The sequence below is a fragment of the Sciurus carolinensis genome, chromosome 9 (assembly GCF_902686445.1).
Source record: "Sciurus carolinensis chromosome 9, mSciCar1.2, whole genome shotgun sequence".
Lineage (NCBI taxonomy): Eukaryota > Metazoa > Chordata > Mammalia > Rodentia > Sciuridae > Sciurus > Sciurus carolinensis.
This window is the reverse complement of record NC_062221.1, coordinates 10625431-10646090: the sequence shown is the minus strand read 5'-3', so window position 1 is coordinate 10646090 and position 20660 is coordinate 10625431.

Here is a 20660-nt window from a genome sequence, read left to right as displayed (position 1 = left end):
TTATTCTTTCCCAAAAGTTCTCTGGAATTATATTCTAAATTCCTTTGAGAAAGTTCAAAACCATCTGGAATTTTTCTTCATTAACTCAAATTCCAGCACCCAAATATGGACAGTAGTTTTATTGGAGAATATGTAATCTGAAAAATACTACATCTCACAAAAATCACTGACTGGTATATCATAAAACATATTTATGAGAACCAAAGTTTTGATCATAGAAGGATGAGCAAAAATGTATCTTACCATAAAATGGAATTTAGTGATGGAGGTAATAGAACTTATGCATAGTTCTTATGCCTTCATTGTAGACTTTTAAATCAAAAAAACTTAAATGAGAAAGAATGGTCAATAAAATTTAATTCATTAAGTAAAATTTTAGTTAATAAGTAAAAGTAGCAAAAGTGGTAAATTAAAAAGTGATACTTTTAACCTCACAATTAAAATTTTTTGATATGACAAAGCACTTTGAAGTAGCAGAAGAGGTTTTCTATGGTGATATTAAAAGGATAAAGAAGACAAATGATGCAAATTGCCAAGAGATTCTGCTTTGCAGAGAGTGAGGTGGCAAGGGACTGAAGAAGGGTCTACTGCTCTGGAGATCCCAGTCACATCCCTATTTATTTATTCACTCCTGTTCCTTCGGAAGCAGCAGTGGTCCTCAGTGTGAAACAGCCTGGCGGGACTGGAGAGTCACATGGACATGATGGCCGACAAGATTGTTTCCGCATTTGAAACTCTCCTGAATTAACAACTCTTCACTCTCAATGCCTGTACAAAGAATACCAAGATAAAGTGGAAATCAAGAGGAGAATCATTAAAAGATGATACACCCAAAGGGCCACTAAAGACCAATGCAAAATAAGGTTCCTAGGAGCTGTTGGGGTACTGAGTATCTAAGCACCACCAGGACACATCATCCCCTTCTCAATCCTTTCTGTTGAGTGAAGAAGACTATGTTTCAAACAATACTACTGATGCATGGTAATAGCAGCAATACTAAGGGTACATGAGGCAAGGTACCCACTCTGGAGACATCCAGGGCAAAGCAAGCTTAGAAGATGGATTGTCATTGGACAACCAGTTGTTGCAGCTGAATCCTGCTAATCCGGTAGCTTGAACATATTATAACTTTTACATCTCCTGGATCCTTTGTTCTCATTCGTGTTCGAGTCTTATTTTCTTAAAAAATTCTGATCCCTGCTCATAAAACATTCTTTTAGTGATTATGCTGACATTGAAGGCAGTTAAAAATCTACTTTATGAATCTTCTTTAAAACATATATATTTATATCCTTTTCCTGTGTGGTGACTTTTAGGAGGAAGCAGGTTGTATAGTTCCTAGTAAAAATTGGGAATATATATTTATGAATGAGTCTACAAATCAATTAATATTGAAATTACAGAGATAGAATTTTTATCAGTCTATTTGCAAAAAGACTCAGAAGAGTGAAAGGTTACTACAAAAAGTAAAGCAAGGTTGGTTCCACAGTCTAGCTGTTGTGAATTGAGCTGCTATGAACATTGATGTGGCTGCGTCACTGTAGTATGCTGATTTTAAGTCCTTTGGGTATAACCCGAGGAGTGGGATAACTGGGTCAAAAGGTGGCTCCATTCCAAGTTTCCTGAGGATTCTCCACACTGCTTTCCACAGTGGCCACACCAATTTGCAGCTCCACCAGTAATGTATGATGTGGGGGAAAGTATACTTCATATTCTTAATGGAAAAATGTGAAGAACATAATTAAAACAAATGTATTCCCTCACACAGAGATTTGCTCTATTATACTTTTCATGTTTCTCTTCAGGTATGTGTGTCTGCATATGCTTGTATATGGATTTAAAAGTGTTATCCAGTTGTATATGTGACTTATAATGTGTTTTGTTAACTAAACAATGAATCAATAATTTTGTCTGAACCATAAGATAGATTTGATGAACTTATTTTAGCATCTGCATATCATCTCATCATACACATATACCATTTTCCTCATAATGAATGATGAAGAGAGAAGTACATCATTGTATCTACATCACTAACTTACCCCACATTCTGTCCTAAGAATAAATTCTAGAAGTAAAATTTTCTAATTCAAGCAGTGTTTCATGATGAGTTAGTAGCAATCCTAAGTTCTTTGATTTCTCGTGGGCTTCTTTATAAATTCAATTAATTACTTTTGTTATCATGTTTGATGTCAGTTATAAAATGCTGCCAAAGCAAATGATAGACAAGTAGATGTAGGAAGAGAAAGGGAAGCTAAAGCTCAAGAAATAAAAGCCAAGAATCCAAAAGGGGGATGGTATCAAATTAAAAAGCTGCACCAAAATGGGAGCAAGTATATGCCAGGGGATTAATATCTAGGATATATAAAGCACTCATAAAACTTATTAGCAAAAAAAGAAACAAAACGAACAAAAAACTCACCAAAATCCCAATAAATAAATGGACAAAAGATATGAACGGAAACTTCTCAAAAGAAGAAATGCAAATGAACAAGAGATACATGAAGAAAATGTTCAACCACCTTACCGGTCAGGAGATGCAACTCAAAACTACAGTAAGATTTCACCTCACTCCAATTAAATAGAAATCATCAAGAATACAAATACCAATAATTGCTGGCAAGGTTGGGGGTGATACATATATTGTTGAAGAGTCTGCAAATTAATACAACCCTTTGGAGAACAGTGAGGAGGCTCTTCAAAAGACAAGGAATGAACCACCATATAACCCAGATATCCCACTCCTTGGAATTTATCCTCAAGAACTAAAATCAGCATACTATTGAAATTAAATTCATATCGGTGTATATGGCAGAGCTCTTCACAATGGCCAAGTTATAGAACTAGCCTAGGGGTCTGTCAACAGACGAATGGATGAAGAAAATGTGGTATACAGACACAGTGGAGTTTTACTCAGCCACAAAGAAGAGTGAAACTGTTGTCTGTTGGTAAGTGGATGGAACTGGAGAACATTATGCTAAGTGACATAGGCCAGACTCAGAAAGTCAAGGGTTGAATGTTTTCTCTCATATGTGGAAGTGTACAGATGTGCATCGAAAAGAGGAAGTCGGGGGATGAGAGAGAGAGAGAGAGGGACTAATAAGAAGGAGGATCTCATGAAGTAGGCAGCAGACCTATAGAGGGGAAAGGGGAATGAGAGGAAGGAAAGAGAAGGACATGGGAAGAACTGGGGAATGAAATCTACCAAACGATGCTCTGTCCATGTGTGAATTCTCCACCACTAATCCTGTGTGTGTGTGTGTGTGTGTGTGTGTGTGTAACACACTAATTGAAATAACAATAGCAATAACAAAAGGCAGGTCAGTAGAGTAAGTAGATCAGTGGAGGGAGGGAAGTAAGGGAAGGAAAGATTCTGGAGATGGAGATTGATCATGCTCTGTGCATGTGCTCTATGTCATAATGAATCCCACTATAACGTATACTTACACTGCATCATTTTAAAATGCAATCAGTTTTACAAAAGGCAAAAAAGAGAGTAGGGGGAAAGGAAGGATACAAAGCTGAGGGGAATGGAGGGAGAGAAAGAGCATTCACGATATTTCAATATCTAAATTTTTTTCAAATTTTTCTTTGTAAAATACCAATAAAATCAAATGTGTTCTGCTTTATTTCTATCTGTGTCAATGACCTTTGATTTTTCGTATGTGCACAGGTACTTAATGAAGCAAAAAGTTATTTAAAGGTGTGGAAGAAAGTCATGGAAAGCTAGACTCAGAAGTGAGTGGGGTGCTGCAGCTTTGGGTCCGCTGAAGCGTCGCTGTTCTGCTCCTTCTTCAGAGGAACTGGCGCTCAAAAGACCCTGAGGAAGGGACAGAGGGCAGCGTCAGAAGCAGGGTGAGGCTGTCCGACCCCTGGCCCTGGTGCAGTTTCTCACCCAGGTACCACCTGCTCCGACTCAGCATCCCGAGGTGAGGTTCCTGATGAGCAGCCTCTAGGTGACCTCTTCATTCCTAACCCTGCAGGATGAAGACAGCGAAGACACGTACAGATCGAGGCACAGACAAAAGATGAAATCACTCCGCAGGGCAAGAGGAGGAATAAATGTGCAAGTCCATCCAATCAGTAGTGCCACACTGACTGGGTTACCTAACTTGCTTTCCTCTTCCTAGATGGGTAAGAAAATGGTCACGAGTCAACTCGAACAATAAAAATAGGAAAAGGTCACGAGTGTCAACTCGAACAATAAAAATAGGAAAAGGAAAATTGTGTGTGTTGTTATTCAAATTAACTTAGCCATAATCTCCAGGCATTCTCAATAGGAAGTCTAGACTCCACCCAACTCTTCTGTAGACCTGGGTGCGTCTCCCTCACTGTTGCATAGATGCATAACACCCTCTATTTGCATCTTCCTTGGCACTTGAAGGTCACTGGAGTATCGGTCCTCAGGGAGAGGCTGTTGGAAGTCAGTCGAACTTTAAAAAGGGATGGGGCTCCTTGGAAGGTCTTTAGGTCATTGAGGACATAACCATTGATGGGACTTGTGGAACCCCCAGACTCTTCGTCATTCTTTTAGTTTCCTGACCATGAGTGTAGAGGTGTTGATCTACCGCCTACTTTCAGCATGATGTCCTCCCTTGCCACAGTCCCTAAAGTGGCAGGACAATCTATTATGAACTCATAGATAGAATATCTAAAACCATGAGCCAGAATAAACCCTTTCTCTTTATAAGTTGATTGTGTCAGGCATTTTGTTACAGTGACAGAAAACCGATTAACACACCCATCACTAACAACCTGAACTCATTTCTCCCTCTTTTATTTTACCACACCTATCTCTTCGAAGAAAGCCTTTCTGATGCACTACCCAGTTTAAAGTTCTCTCTACAGCTTTGGAAACCTCAAAATACCCAATAATAGGACTTACTCTGTTAATACTTTCCACTTGCTGTCTCATATTTTTCTATTTCTGGCCCAAGTTTCTCGACTTGCAGACTTCTAGAGAATAGTGAGCAGATGCTCATGTTTTCTCATATTCCCTTGAGTGCTTTTCATACTATACGGCATGGGTGAGTGACTCAGTGAATATCTGAAGTGTGATTACCACCTTCTTGTCACTTTCTCTCTCCTTCCTTCTCTCTTCTTTCCACAGACGTCAATTGTGCATCTATGCCTATACATTTTTGGACCGGAGATGCACCTCAAATGTTTCAGTGGTAGCTCAAAGTGGCAACTATAGCAGTGACATAATCGTTCAGCAAGGTAGTTGATCTAAACATTTGAGACTAGGTTCATTGGCTGTCACACCTAAAAGCCATTGTCTTAAAAGCTAAATTATACTATAATTATTACCTTCTCTCTATTTTATACTACGATATTTGACAATAACAGATTATAATTAACTTTTACTTTCATGGCTTTTTTGTAAAGTTCCCACAGTTATCTAACCTGCCTAGACTTCATATTCACCTGTTGTTCCACTTCAAGCACACAGCATCCGAGACAAAAACTTGGATGTATATATTCAGAGCAAAACAAATTATTCACTGTGAATTCATTTAATGGAGCTTAACTAGAAAAGTGAATGTATAACTAGTAAATTTGTGTGATTTAGAAAATTAAATAGGATTATAGTCCATGCTATCGAAGAAAACTATAGAAAAAGAAACATGCACACTTTGATATTAGGAATATGTGATATCAAATTAAACAATGTCAAATTAAAATAGAATAGTATTAAAATGATATGATCAGGGAAACTTTATTCTAGGAATGCAAAGTTGGTTCAACATTAAGAAATCTATTATCTACCAATATCTTGGTGCAAAGAAGGTGTTTAATTTAATTCAGTATCTAGTACTAAAATTAAAATTTTCACAGTAATGCAGAAATTAAAAGAAACTATTAGTAAGGTCAAAAGTATGTGTATGAAATACAAACATTGTCAAGTAGCACAAGTGAACTGGAAACAGAACCACTTAAGTTTGATTCTGGCCTTTATATTTGGAAAATTTTGAGCTTTGACCACATTCTTTGTAAATTCTAATAGGCAAATATTTTTTGCTAATATTTACTAGATTATCTGAGCTTTTACATGATCACTAGTCTGTAACAGCATCATTCAGCATCACCTCTTGTCAAAGTACACAACTACAAAGGTTTGCCATTAAGATTTATTATTTTTATTTTTTCAGATTGCATTTCAATGCATTGTACACAAATGGGGTAGAGATTTTTGTTTCTATGGTTGTGCACAATGTAGATTCACACCATTCCTGTAATCATACATGTTCACAGGGTAACGATGTCTGTCTCATTCCACTATCCTTCCTCCCCACCTCCCCTCCCCCTCTCTGTCTCTTCCTCTTCAAAGAGAAGTAAGTATGTTAAATGTAAATGGAAAAGATTTCAAATGTTGAATTCTGACTCACTGAAGTCATTATTGCATATCTGTTATTACAAGGACAAAATGCTACTCTTGTCAATAATGACAGAAATACTAAAATAACATGAATAAAAATTATGATCAGTACTGCAAGTCTGAGTATTTATTAATACCGTAACTGTGATCTTTGTGAAATTCCTTTATGTGATCACATTCATGATGCCAAACAAAATAGCTCATAAAAAATGCATTCATAGTTATCTGATTACTCATAGGTCATGACTATTCTTTAAGTCTGATTGGGAAATTCCTGCTGTATTATGAGAATAAGTTAAAGGCAAAACAATATTTTTCAATGCTAAAATTTATTGGGAAAGAAAACCCCCAAAACATAACAGATAAGAACATTTAATAAAATACCTTTTGGGCACAGAAAAGAAATATTAAGTAATCAAAAACTATGAATAGAAAATAAACCTTATTAAAATAAAATTAAGGTTACTTCTTAATATTTCGGTTCTTTATATTACTATTGGAAATCAGTTTCTACTTACATTCACATCATTTATATAAGAATTTATTAGTAAGTATTAAATGATAGCGAATAAAATTATTTTAAGTTTAGTAACATATTAAATGTTTAATAATCTGATGATATTTGAATATTTGTATTCTAGAAGTTTATTCTCAGTCTTTATTTCAGGTTTGGTTCTGGCTTCAAATGAATATCAATCTTAATACTTGGTCAGTTGATATTTAATCAAAATGTATTTTTGAAGCAATTCCATGAATAAATTTCACACAAAATGTTCAAAACCTGTATTACAAGTCTATAAAACTTTATTCAAAGATAGACATCCTGAATAAATATGTATTTGCCTTAAAAGTACTATAAAGTTGTAATTTCTCTCCAAAATAATATCTAGAATAAAGTAACATCAATAAACATCTCCATAAGTCTGAAAAATTGATAATAAAGAACCAATGCACATACCTCCAAATAATAACATTCACATATGAAGAAGCTGGAGCAATTATACTCCACAGGGAAATACTGCAACCTTTTTCCTTAAAATCAGGAACAAGGCAAAGATGATCACTTTTGACTCTTGTATCCAACATAGTATTGGGTTTCTAGTCAGAGCAATTAGGCAAGAAAAAGAAATAAAAGGAATCAAGATTGGAAAGGAAGAGCTAAAGATTTTCACAAATGGTATGTTTTTATGTAGAAAACCCTGAAGTTTCCACATACAAAAGCCTTCTAAAACTAATAAATGAATTCAGTAAAATGGGAGGAAACATAGGTAACACACAAAATTCCATGATTTCCTGTACTAGCAGGGAACCATCTGAAAAAAAATTATAAAAGCAATTCAATTTGCAATAGCATCAATAATATGAAAAACAGAGGAATTAACCAAGGAAGTGAAAGATGTGTGCAATTCCAACTCTGAAACATACCCTGAAAAGCTTAAAGAAAACATAGAAAAATGAAAATATATTTCATGTTTGTGAATTAAAAGGCTAATACAGTTAAGATATCCCAAAAGGTAGTAATCCAAAGTAATACTTATTAAGATATCAAATATTTTTGCAAATTATAGAAAAACCCACCTTGAAATTTATTTGAAATCTCAAGGGACTTCAAATAATCAAAACAGTCTTGAAAAAGAAAAAGCAAAGTTGAAGGACTCACACTTCTTAATTTCAAATCCTAGAGAAAGATTCAATAAACAATAGTGTGGTACTGGCATAAAGACAGACCTAGAGACCAAGGGAGCTAAACATAAAAGCCAAAAATAAACTTTAGACAGGTTATTTGAATATATGGTCAAATGATTTTTGATTATGGTGTCAGGATCATTCAGTGGGGAAAAGACTGTCTTTTCAACAAATGGTGCAGGGAAAACTGAATATCTGCTTGCAAAAGAATTATGTCAAACCTTTACTTTGCACCACATAAAAATAGTTCAAAATGGATCAAAGACATAAGAGATACTTTAATCAAAATGTATAAATGCATTCTACTGTCATGTACAGCAAATTAGAACAAATAAGAAATCTTTTAAAAAACTCAGAAGAAAACTTAGGGCTAACATTTTACAGAATTTGATTTAACAGTGACTTCTTATACATTGCATCCAAGGAACAGGAAGGGATTAATAACACGAAGATATGAGAATATCCAGAGAATAAATAAAACTCAAGAACAACAAAAATAAAGTACAATCTGATTAAAATATAGTCCAGGATTTGAATAGACATTTTTTTCCAAAGAAAACACACAATAAGACAGTATGCAACATAGAGAGGACTTGTAGACAATATGGAAAGAGGCTCAACCTAACTAATCATTAAGGAAATATGACTCAAAACTACAATGAGAAACCATCTCACATTCATTAGAATAGCTACTATCAAAGAAGAATGCAAGTGTTGGCAATGACCTAGCAAAATTGTACCTCTTGTGTACTGTGGAGGGAACATAAAATAGTATGACCCTTGTAGAAAACAGTATGGGGGATGTGATGAAACTCAATGAGAGAGCACTTGCTTAGTCTGCAAAAGGCCTGGGGCTCAATCCCTAGCACCACTTAGAAGTCAGGGGTTCAATCTCTAGCACCACTTAAAAGAAAGAAACACAGAATGACAATTCCTCAAAACAAATTGGGATTGGCTTTTTTCACTTAGCATGATATTCTCAAATTCCATCCATTTATCTGCAAATACATACTATTATTATTCTTTGAGACTGAATAATATTCCATTGTGTATATATACCACAGTTTCTTTATCCATTCATCAATTGAAGAGCATCTAGGTTAGTTTCACAATCTAGCTAAAGTGAATTGAGCTGCTGTAAACACTGATGTGACTGTGTTACTGTAGTATGCTAATTTTAAGTCCTTTGGGTATAAACCAAGGAGCGGGATAACTGGGTCAAAATGTGGGTCCATTCCAAGTTTTCTGAGGAATCTCCACACTGCTTTCCAGAGTGTCTGCACCAATTTGCAACTCCACCAGCAATCTAAAAGTGCCTTTTCCCCCACATCCAGGCCAACGTTTATTATTGTTTGTGTTCTTGATAATAGCCATTCTAATTGGAGTAGAGGGAAATGAGAGGGAGGAGGGGGATATAAAAATGGTAGAATGAGACAGACATCATGACCCTATGTACATGTATGATTACACAAACGGTGTGAATCTACCTCATGCGCAACCACAAACCAAAAAGATGTACCCCATTTGTGTACGATGAATCAAAATGCAGTCTGTAAAAATTAAAAAATAATAATTTTTTTAAAAAAATCTAGTGTATCTAATAATTAGAAATACCACCTGAGCATCTTGATTCTTCACCCTTTCTTCTTCAGAAACTCACCACCTAATGCTCTCCAGAAAGTATCTCTGCAAGAAGAGACTTAAATTTGTGACTAAAAACAATCCAAATTTCTGGCGTCATCTGAATTTCATGCAGCCAATTAAGGGATTATCAAAACATATGAGGCCATGTTTAACTAGTGATAGTTGTCTCTCCAGCAGTGACAATAATGCTCATTAAACCCACGTGCTCCTCTGTCTTTTCTAGCATCTACTGCAATTGGATTTGACAATATGGCCGTGTTTTGGCAAACAAGAATGTAAGTGGAAGTGACACACAGTTATTCTGTACCTGTACTGTGCTTTGGATATGGATTTTTCCCCAAAGTCTCATATACTGAATGCTTGGTGCTCAAGACCTGGGGTTTCTGGAAAGAGATGGGATCATGAGGGCTCTAACCTCATTAATGGATTGATCCATCCAGGGAGGTGTAGCTAATGGACTTTTGGGAGGAGATGGGAATTGGAGAGGATGAACCTTGTGGAAAAGAGGGTTCTTGTGGACAAGCCTGTGGGACTGAGTCTTGCTCTGGTCCCTAATTCCCCATCCTTCTTGGCTGCCATAGTATGAGCAGCATCCTCCACTACACAGTCCCGTTTCCATGATGTTCTGTTTCACCTCAGACCCAAAACAAAAGAGCCAACCATGGACACCTCTGCAACTATGAGTCAACACAACCTTTTCCCTTTAAATCGATTTTCTCAAGTATTTGTCACAGTAATGGGAAGTTGACTAAGACAGACTGTCAGAGACCTTGTTTCTCCTTGGTGCCCTTCTTTTCTTGACAAAGAAAGAGGAAGCCACAAGTTGAAAAGGTAGCTTTCATATGGCCATGCCAGTTGCCTGGGTCTCTGTGTCCTTAGGTGAAGGAGAACCCTACATACCCACAGTAGGCTTCATGTGAGTGACGAATTAACTGTATTAAACAACTAATATGTGAATTATAATTTTTATTACAGAGTAGCATAGCTCATCCTGACTAATACACAGTCTTTATTATGACTTTCCTATCCTAACTCCCGATAGAAAACTGATGTGAACTTAGTAAGGGCATAATATACAGATAGCTACACTAATAGGGAAATTGTTAGTGATTCTGCAATGATTTTTAGATTTTGATTTTAAAATGGTTAATGGTGATTTTTTAAATAATTTTGAATAATTAGTTAAGGTTATCTTATTTTCTCTTCTATTTAGTCCCACTTATGATTTCTAGGACTTTTGCCAAATACAAGACAATTATTTACTGCTTTACTGATTGCTTGGAACATTCATAAATTTTACCATTGATCTGAGGATCAGGATTGCAAAAAACTGAATGCCATTTGAAGGAAAGAACAACTGTAATTAAATGTCAGCTTCTCAGACGATTTTCCATTGGATATTTTATAGCTGCAGTTTTTCATGAATAACTTATACATGCTGATATATAAGGTTATTTTATATGTGAAACACCATTAATGAGTATTTAAATTTCAACTAAATATTTTTCTGATATTTACATTTTATGTTAAATATTCATAGGATTATATAAGTTATGGATGTATTATGTACATATTTATCTATAGATTATATAATTATAAATTATATATGATTATATTGTAATAACATGGATCCTTAAAGTTGTTGTTTTGAAATTCCCCACTTTATCTCATCTCCTTCATTTCCCCACCCAAACTGGTTCTCCTTTATCAGTGAGCAAAGGTGGCTTATACTGTCTAACATGCTGGAAATTTTTGAGTAATCTTAAATTCCTTTCTTTGTTCCCTAAAGAAAATTGGTCCCAAAGTTCTGTTTATGGTCCTGCAAAATCCCTTAACTCCTGATAGAGTAAAAAGGCAACTAATAATCTTATTCAAAATGGACAAAGGACTTGAATATTCATTTCCCAAAGAAGACATACAGATGGTCAACATGTATAGAAAAAGATGCTCACGTGTTACTTATCACTAGAAAGGAATGCAAATTGAAATTATCATGAAGATGTGGGGATATAGCTCAGTGGTAGAGCACTTCCAAGCATGCTCAAAGTCATGGGTTCAAAGCCAAACAAAAGAGAAAACCCACTGAAATGTCATGTAACTCATATCAGGGTAGCTGTTATCAAAAATCGAAAGACCAGAAGTGTTGACAACTCTTTGAAAAAATCGGAGCAGTGCCACACTGTGAATGCATCAGCTATGGAACATATTATGGGCTTTGGAATACACTCTGGAGGCTCCTCAAATCATTTAAAGTAGAACAATTCAGTAATCCTAATCCAAAATGACGAAATATGAATCTCCAAGTGATAGAAACTTTCTCAAGTTCCTTGCAGCAAGGTCTGTGATAACCACCCTGTGGAAACAACCTGAATGTTCTCCAAGATGAATAGACTGAAAAAATAGTACACACACACTATGTTATATTCTTCATCCTTAAAAAAATGAAGAACCTGGAGCATAGATGATAAATGAAATATGGAAATGACAGAGGGGCACATGTTACATGATTCTGCTTATATGCAGCTGCCAGGACCTGGGGTGAGGTGGAAATGGAAGTTTGATTATGACCACATACACCATTTTAGTTATGCAAGATGAATGAATTCCAGAGATCTGCTGTACAACATTGTGACTATAGGTAATAGTGTATTATACACTTTGAAACCTGTTGAGAGTAAATCTTTTTAAAATTAGTTTGCTGATTTACTTGTTTTTTTAAATATTTTTTTTGTTTTTACAGACTGCATTTTGATTCATTGTATCCAAATGGGGTACATCTTTTCATTTCTATGGTTGTGCACGATGTAGATTCACACCATTTGTGTAATCATACACGTACATAGGGTAATGATGTCTGTATCATTCCACCATTTTTTATACCCTCCTCCTTCTCATTTCCCTCTATGTAATCTAAAGTTCCTCCATTCTTCTCTCACCTCCACTCTGCTACCCCCTATTATATATCATCATCTATACATGTTGACCATTTGTATGGCTTTGGCTTTTGGTTTTTTGGAACTGACTTTTTTCACTTAGCATGATATTATCCAATTCCATCCATTTATCTACAAATGCCATTTTATTCTTCTTTATGGCTGAATAATATTCCATTTTTATATATACCACAGTTTCTTTATCTATTTATCAATTGAAGGGCATCTAGATTGGTTCCACAATCTAGCTATTGTGAATTGAGCTGCTATGAACATTGATGTGACTGTGTCACTGTAGTATGCTGATTTTAAGTCCTTTGGGTATACCCCTGAGGAGTGGAATAACTGGGTCAAAAAGTGGGTCCATTCCAAGTTTTCTGAGGAATCTCCACACTGCTTTCCAGAGTGTCTGCACCAATTTACAACTCCACCAGCAATGTAAAAGTGTGCCGTTTTCCCCACATCCGTGCCAACATCTATTATTGTTTGTGTTCTGTTCTTGATTTTAAATACCATTATCAGTAGGAGAGTGTATCTTGTGTTAAGTGTTTTTACCACAATAAAATGTTGGTTTAAAACCCCCAGCTGTATCTTCTTCTGTGATTGCAGAAGTAGGTCACCTTTCTTCTACTCAATCCATTCCTTATACATCATTTCCTTTGCTTGAAGGTATCTCATGAATCATTGCCTTTTGGATGAAGACTCTATCATTTTAGGCTGATATAAAAAAGAACCTTTATGATTTACATACTCAGCATTTATTTCTCCCCTTCTCTCCTCTCACACTGAGATTTCGGCCACACCCAGCTTTGTGATAATCTACTTGTTCACACACCCATAATTTCACTTTCATATTCTCTATGTAGATGCTGTCCATTCCACTGGTGGCAAAAATCTTCCTCCTCCTTATAAGACCCATCTCACGGTCACTGTCTGCTATTCTACCATCAATTCCTTCAGACATTGCAAGGCACTTTGCCTGCAATTCAATTACATGACAGCTTTTTAAGTTTTTATAATCTACTTTACAGTTTCCATTGATTTCTGGAGCAGTGTTTTTAAAATATTCATCTTTACATCCTAAATACCAATCAGTAAGTCCTTCAAAAAGTAAGTAAAATCAAATAATGCCACAGTTTCTTTATCCATTCATCAATTGAAGGACATCTAGGTTGGTTCCACAATCTGGCTATTGTGAACTGAGCAGCAATGAACATTGATGTGACTGTATCTCTGTAGTATGCTGATTTTAAGTCCTTTGGGTATAGGCCAAGGAGTGGGATAGCTGGGTCAAATGGTGTTTCCATTCCAAGCTTTCTGAGGAATCTCCATACTCCATGTACAAACAGAGAAACAATATGTATCCCATTTGTTTACAATAAAAAAAATCAAGTAATGCATTATTATCCATATGCTTTTCTAAAAATTATTATTTCTTGTTATACAAAGGGGCTGACTACACAGGATTCTTATTTGGAGAGGAGGGAGAATTTGGTGGATAAGTACTCTCATGCAATTTTGACTAGAAGCTATGGCAGAAAGCATTCTGAAATGTTTATTGAAACAAAGATTTAGTACTTACTGTTTGGATATAGTTCAGAATTTGGGTTTTATCCCATGTATTTTATGTATAAATAAATTTTTACTGCAATATAAAATGGATTTCAGATGAGCTTCTTAAAAAGGTTAAGCAAGTCCAAAGTCACAAGATCTCTGATAATAATCCAAGTGGTACAGATGGATGGGAGAATTCAGGCCATGAAGATACCAGAAGCACCAAGCAGTTATTTCTTGTCATTGAACCAATCTAGAATGGGATATCAAATACTGAAAATTCATTGAGTATACGTGAATTAGTCAGATTTATGTTGCTGTGACCCACATACATGAGAAGAAAAACTTGGTGGAGGAAAAGTCTACCTCAGCTCACTGTTTTAGACTCTCCAGTACATGATTGGCAGGATTTTTTTTTGATTTGGAGGTGATGCAGAAAACCATGATGGAAGGGTTGGAGAAAAAAGCTACCCAGTTTATGGCAGCTCGGAATCAGAAAGTGTGGGGCCAGAGAGAAGATCGGCCCCCTCTGACCTACTGCCCTCAACTAAGTCTCACTTCCCAGATGACATGGGACCCTTATAATCCAGTCACCTTCCTAAAGACCCACCTCTGGACACATGAGCCTGGAGACATCCTATATCCCAAACATAACAATCAGGCAGTACCACGTTCACCTATGGTAGCACTGACTTGGTGAAGCCAATGAAATTCATGCCTAGATGGCATTAGCTACAGTGGTAAGGCACTGATGGAGGATTTAGTTATTTGGTAGTCAGGCGAATTGAGGATAATTGTAATCAAAATCACTCCTTACAAATCCCTTATAAAAGTGTACGCTTGGAGTTCCACATGCAATCTGAGTATTTCTAATCTATCTGGTATTCCTACATTAGGATATAAGGCTTCCTTCACTTGGAAATGAGTGAAGAATTTGGCCCCAACGAGGGGGCTGAATTAGGGGTCATTTTGTATATAAAATGTATATACTAACGTCACGTGGCATTACAATTAAGGTGTAACACAGGAGATGCTGACTCATGCCTTCAGTTTATGCTCATAGTGACACGGATCCTCACTGAGAATACTAGGCTAAACTTCCTTTACTGCTTAAGTTGTTTTTCTTTCTTTTAAGTAAAATATGCATTTCCATGTCAATAATTACATATAAAATTTATGGAGTGTATTATCCATGTCCATACTGCAGTCTCTTTGCTGATTGTTTTAAAACGGTTTGTTCCTGAGGGAACAGGGCAGGAAATATACCCTCCAATTCAAGCCCAGAGTCAATCTGAGAACCACAGTTCAATAATATTATTTTGGAATTTTTTTTTAAAAATGATACTTTAATAATTTAAATATATTCAGTGAGTGCTTTTTTGAGATCTAGAAACTGTAATTTTTTAATGTCAAGGTATCCAATGACATTCCATTTTGAGGAAGAGATAAACCTGCTACTTCAAAGAAAAGCATAGCTAGCACTTAATAATAATCATGTGTGCAATGTGATCTATGCTCAAGGCCAAGTTATTACTCTCATTTAATTCATAGTCAAGGAGTTTTTACCTAATCTTATCCAATAAATTATTTAATTCTTAGCTACGTAGTAGGCAATTATCTTTGTTCTTCCAATAATATGCTCACTAGACAAGAAGAAAGAAAAATGAGAGTCATTATTAATACTTTAATATTTTAAAACATGAACAGATTCCCAGTTTATGGAATTAAAGCAGGAAGTATCTATATTAATATAGGTAATACATTGATAAGATATTATGTGGTCTCTTTATGTGTCACACTGTTTTTCTTTTTTAAACTTTGGTTATTTGAAATCATTGTGTTCTTTATTGCAAAGACATTGTTAATATAACCGATTTACTTTAAAAGAATTTCATAAAAACAAAAGAATCTTTGAGAACTTATGGCATGTGTGAAATTCCCAGAAAGAAGTATGTGCTGTAAGTTCTAGCCCAAGCACGATGGTTCTTTAGAAGTGGTAAAATCTCACCTTATTTCTTCTGCAGAGATACGGTAAGTCAGAATGAGATAGGAGGAAATGAGTTGGCCTGTACATGTCCTTCTTTCAGATGCAGCATACATTTCAGAAAATTTTACAGAAATGATAACGTTAGGATCTGTAAAAAATGAAGCTAGGCAGGGTGGCACAAGCCTGTGATCCCAGAGACTCTGGAGGCTGAGGCAGAGGGATTGCAAATTCGAAGCCAGCTTCAGCAACTTAGTGAGACCCTGTTTCAAAAAAAAAAAAAAAAAATTATAAAGGGCTGGAAATGTGACTCAGTGGTAAAGTGTCCCTGGGTTAAATCCCCATTATCTGACCCCTGCAAAAAAAAATTAACAAAAAAAAAAAAAAATCAAAGACTTTTAGTGTAGAACATGGAGGCCCTTATTTTAGATATGTTATATGATGCAGATGGGATGGAGCGATGACCCAAGGTATGCTATGAATGTATGATTACTTACTTTTTCTGTGTTCTCATAAATCCTAAGTATATTTTAGAGATTCTGTTGGGAACTTTCCGTAACTCTCCTCATCTGAACAGTGATCTCTGTGAGGTGTGGAAGTGGGCAGAGGGAGGGGTGGGATGTGGGAGGAGGCAGTGGAGAGGAGGGTCCACAGGCCTTGCCTCCCTCCTCATGATTTCCACATCCCACCTCCTGTGTCCAACTAAGATGGAATTCATGGATGATTTAATTTAGTTGAAACAAAGTAGCGCGCAGGAAATTAATACTGGACTTACACAATGACTCTTTCAAAATAAAACAAGAAAATGATCCAAGATGATGGAGCTACAGGGCTTTTGCTGCCTGTTCAAGTTCTTCTTGCCACAGGCCTGCTGGAACAATGACTCAGACTAGGCACCAAAGAAGTAAGCAACGTGAGCTGAAAGGATCAAGACCCCTCCAGTGTGTGAATTTCATGGTAAAACTCTTCTACAGCAACAGCTACCTCATCTCATCCATTACGGCCCCTAATGATTGACAAAAGATAAAGGTAGTACTTCACATTAAAAGTTGTTCATCCAGAAATATTCAACAATATTATCAAAATTGTGAAGCGTATCTAATCAAACCTTTCATCTTTAAGTACACAATTGGGGCAAATACTATTTTTGTGCTTTAAAAAAGAATTTCATGTTGTTAATGAGTAAGTAGAATTAAAGTCACAGGATTTGTTTCATCTTTTACTTACCGTAGAATTTTTGTGTGACCATCAACATAATATAATTTTTGTCTGAGCATCCCAATGTGTTGTATAACTCAGAGATAAATATGTATGTTGGGGTGCTTACTCAAAGTCTTTCCTTCAGATAAGTTTGGAATCTATTTATTTAAATGGTGAACATTATAAATTGTGGGTTCATTGGTAGCAGAAGCAAAAAATGGCAGAGAGAATATATTTTAATGCTAAGGTAAATGGGTGAGGGAGAGTTCGATTTAGGTCTCTGGGTTCTGAGACTCGAGTGTGAGTGTTCTCTGCAACTTCATCTGAAGTACCTCAGGTTGCCTTCAGGACTACATTGTCCCCACCTGCCTCCCGACCTTTTCAGGTGCCCTCATGTAGCTGATGACTCAAGGGGAAAACTTGGTGGCAAACAGTGTTGCATTTAAAATTTTTGGTGGAGGGGAGACCTATTCTTCAACTTACATAATATTGTACACATATTACAAAATATTTGAGGCAGAAGAATTATTTTGGCAGGTGCAGTGGCACAGAACTGTAATTCCAGCATCTTGGGAGGCTGAGGCGGGAGGATCACAAGTTCAAAGACAGCCTCAGCAACTTAGTGAGGCCCTAAGTAACTTAGTGAGATGCTGTCTCAAAATTAAAAATATAAAAAAATAAAGAGAGCTGACTGGGGACAGGGCTGAGCGGTTCAATGCCCCTGGGTTCAATTGCTGGCACTGAAAAAAAGAAAAAGAAAAAAAATTAATTTGAAATTTTGTACCTCGATTACCCACAGGTTAAAATAGTATAGAAATTGAAATCTCTGTCTCTTTTACCCATATCTTCAACCAGCTGTTTCTAGTGAAGAAACATGGAAATAATAAAACACACATTTGAAGTATGCAATGAGCTTCTTAAAGGTTTTATTTCATTTTCTTATCAAACTTAGAAGGCTAATATTGATCCTTTTGAAGCCCGTAAGCGAAGATGAAAGCACTCTGACGTGCCAGCTACAGGTGTCCACAGTGAATTACGATCCTCGCCTAATCCAGGGAGTGAAAGGCTCCGGTACCTCGCCAATTGTTAATCAGCACAGTGGCACAGAAGATCAATCTTTGATTCCTGCATTCACAGCACTGTTTATTTGGCCACGTAAGAGAACAGGCTGGGGTGTTGGAATGGATTCCTAGACATGATGGATGCAATTGTCAAAACTGCCAAGGTCAATGTATAATGTTCATAAAAGAATCAGCCCAACGCCAGGACCTGCCATTTGTCATTCATGCGGTGTGACCCCAGTTCCCTTTAGAACAACACATGAAGGGGGAACAACTGCTGTGTTCAGTCCAGTGGCATCTTGTGCTCTCTCCAGATCACTCAGGTCACAGGCTTTCTCAGGCTGGGGTCATTTGTACCTAACTTTTCCTTCTCTGAGGGCACTGGACCGATCCGTTGAAATATGGATTTAATTTAAAAAAAAAAAAAAACTGATCGAGGAATCTATATGTAAACTGTGTAGACGGGTCTGAAATTCCAAATGCATCCGAATCTTTCTGGTCATCGTCTCCTTTCTCCTGGAATACGCTCTCAACTTTGACATTGACAGCACTGTGTTGTTCTAATATCAGCCTTTTTATAGATGAGTTTTTTCTGATCTGCAAGGACTAACATGTTCAGTATATTTGAATTGGCAAAAGAATCCACAAATATCCATCCTATGTATTTTTTATATTACTAGAATAACATAAATCTGGATTTTTTTTTAACTTATTTTGCTTGGACAGCTGCTTTTCTCTTGTAAATTCTGGGATTATGGGTTCCTGAACACTGTCATAAATGCATCCAGTTAAAATCATACAGTTTTAATTCTTTAATCAAATGATAACTGTTTAGAATTCTGATGGTTTCTTGATCGTTAGATTGGTGTGTTTGCAATAATTTCCTAAATACTTGATATGGGCACTGGAATGTATAAGTCAAGAAGGTCAGACTTGTTCTCCACTCTAATATTTATGTAGCAAAATGTGGAAGAATGAGCACATTATACAAGTTTAGTATAATGTGATTTAGTATAATCATTTTTGAAAGAAGAAAAAACGAGGAAACAAAAAAGAATTTTAAAAAGTTGAAAAAAGAAATCAAAATATAAATTATTTTTAAAGTATGTCACTATTGAAGTATTTTGGGGGTATTTCTTAAATGACACATAATTTATTATGAGATTAACAAATGGATTACATTGCCCACTTTTCTAAAACTAAAACTGAATTTCCTAAGTTAGAATAGATAGCTATCATCTAAAATACAACTCAAATGGTCATAGGGCAAAAGCAGTCAATATTTAAAAACAAGCAATCGACCTGGTTTGGTGACGCAATTGCAAATTCAAAGCCAGCCTCAGCAACCTGGAGAGACCCTAAGCAACTTAGCAAGACCCTGTCTCTAAGTAAAATATAAAAAGAACTGAGGATGTGGCTCAGTGGTTAAGCAAACCTTGGTTGGATACCCAGGACAAACAAACAAACAAAAAAAGAAAGAAAGAAAGAAAAAGAATCACAACCAAAATTATATATAATATCATTGATCAATACCACACTGGTTCTCTTCTTCACCTGAAGATAAGTATATCTTTTTTAAAAAACGCTTTCAAGAAATCTGAGTTCTGAGAAATAAAGAGTTCTCCAAACCTGAGTACTAAATAAAAAATTATTATGAAGTGACCTAACATACCCACTTTTATTAAAATTTACAGATATTTCATAGATGGTTTCTAAAGGCTACGGATGGGGCCAAACCCTGCTGGGTGCTCAGAAAGCATTACTGAATGTGCAGTTCTGGCTTCAGAAAGATAAATGACAAACGACGAAATGTGACAATTGTAGGAGGCAATACTGGAAATAGGACTTAAGGCCAGGGTAACAATTCTGATACATTTAATGCTAATAAGTAATTGAAACTGTAAAAAAAAAAAAGACTCATGACTTTAACAAAAATTTCCTTTTGTTAGAAATGTTTCAGCTTCCATGAGTGACATGGTCATAAGGAAATGTAACAGCTCTGATTTGTAATAAAATACCCTCATTTGTGAAACAGGGATTTTCAAAGTCTTTTGAAGGTCAAATAAGAATCTTTAATATCTCCATGTAAACTGTCAAGTACTACACAAATGTTAGTCGTTATTCTTAATTATCTCTAGCATGTGCATGTCACGTGATTCACATAGGGGTCTCCCAAAAGAAAACTCAGAACTGTCTCTATTGCTCAGTTTAATTTGCAA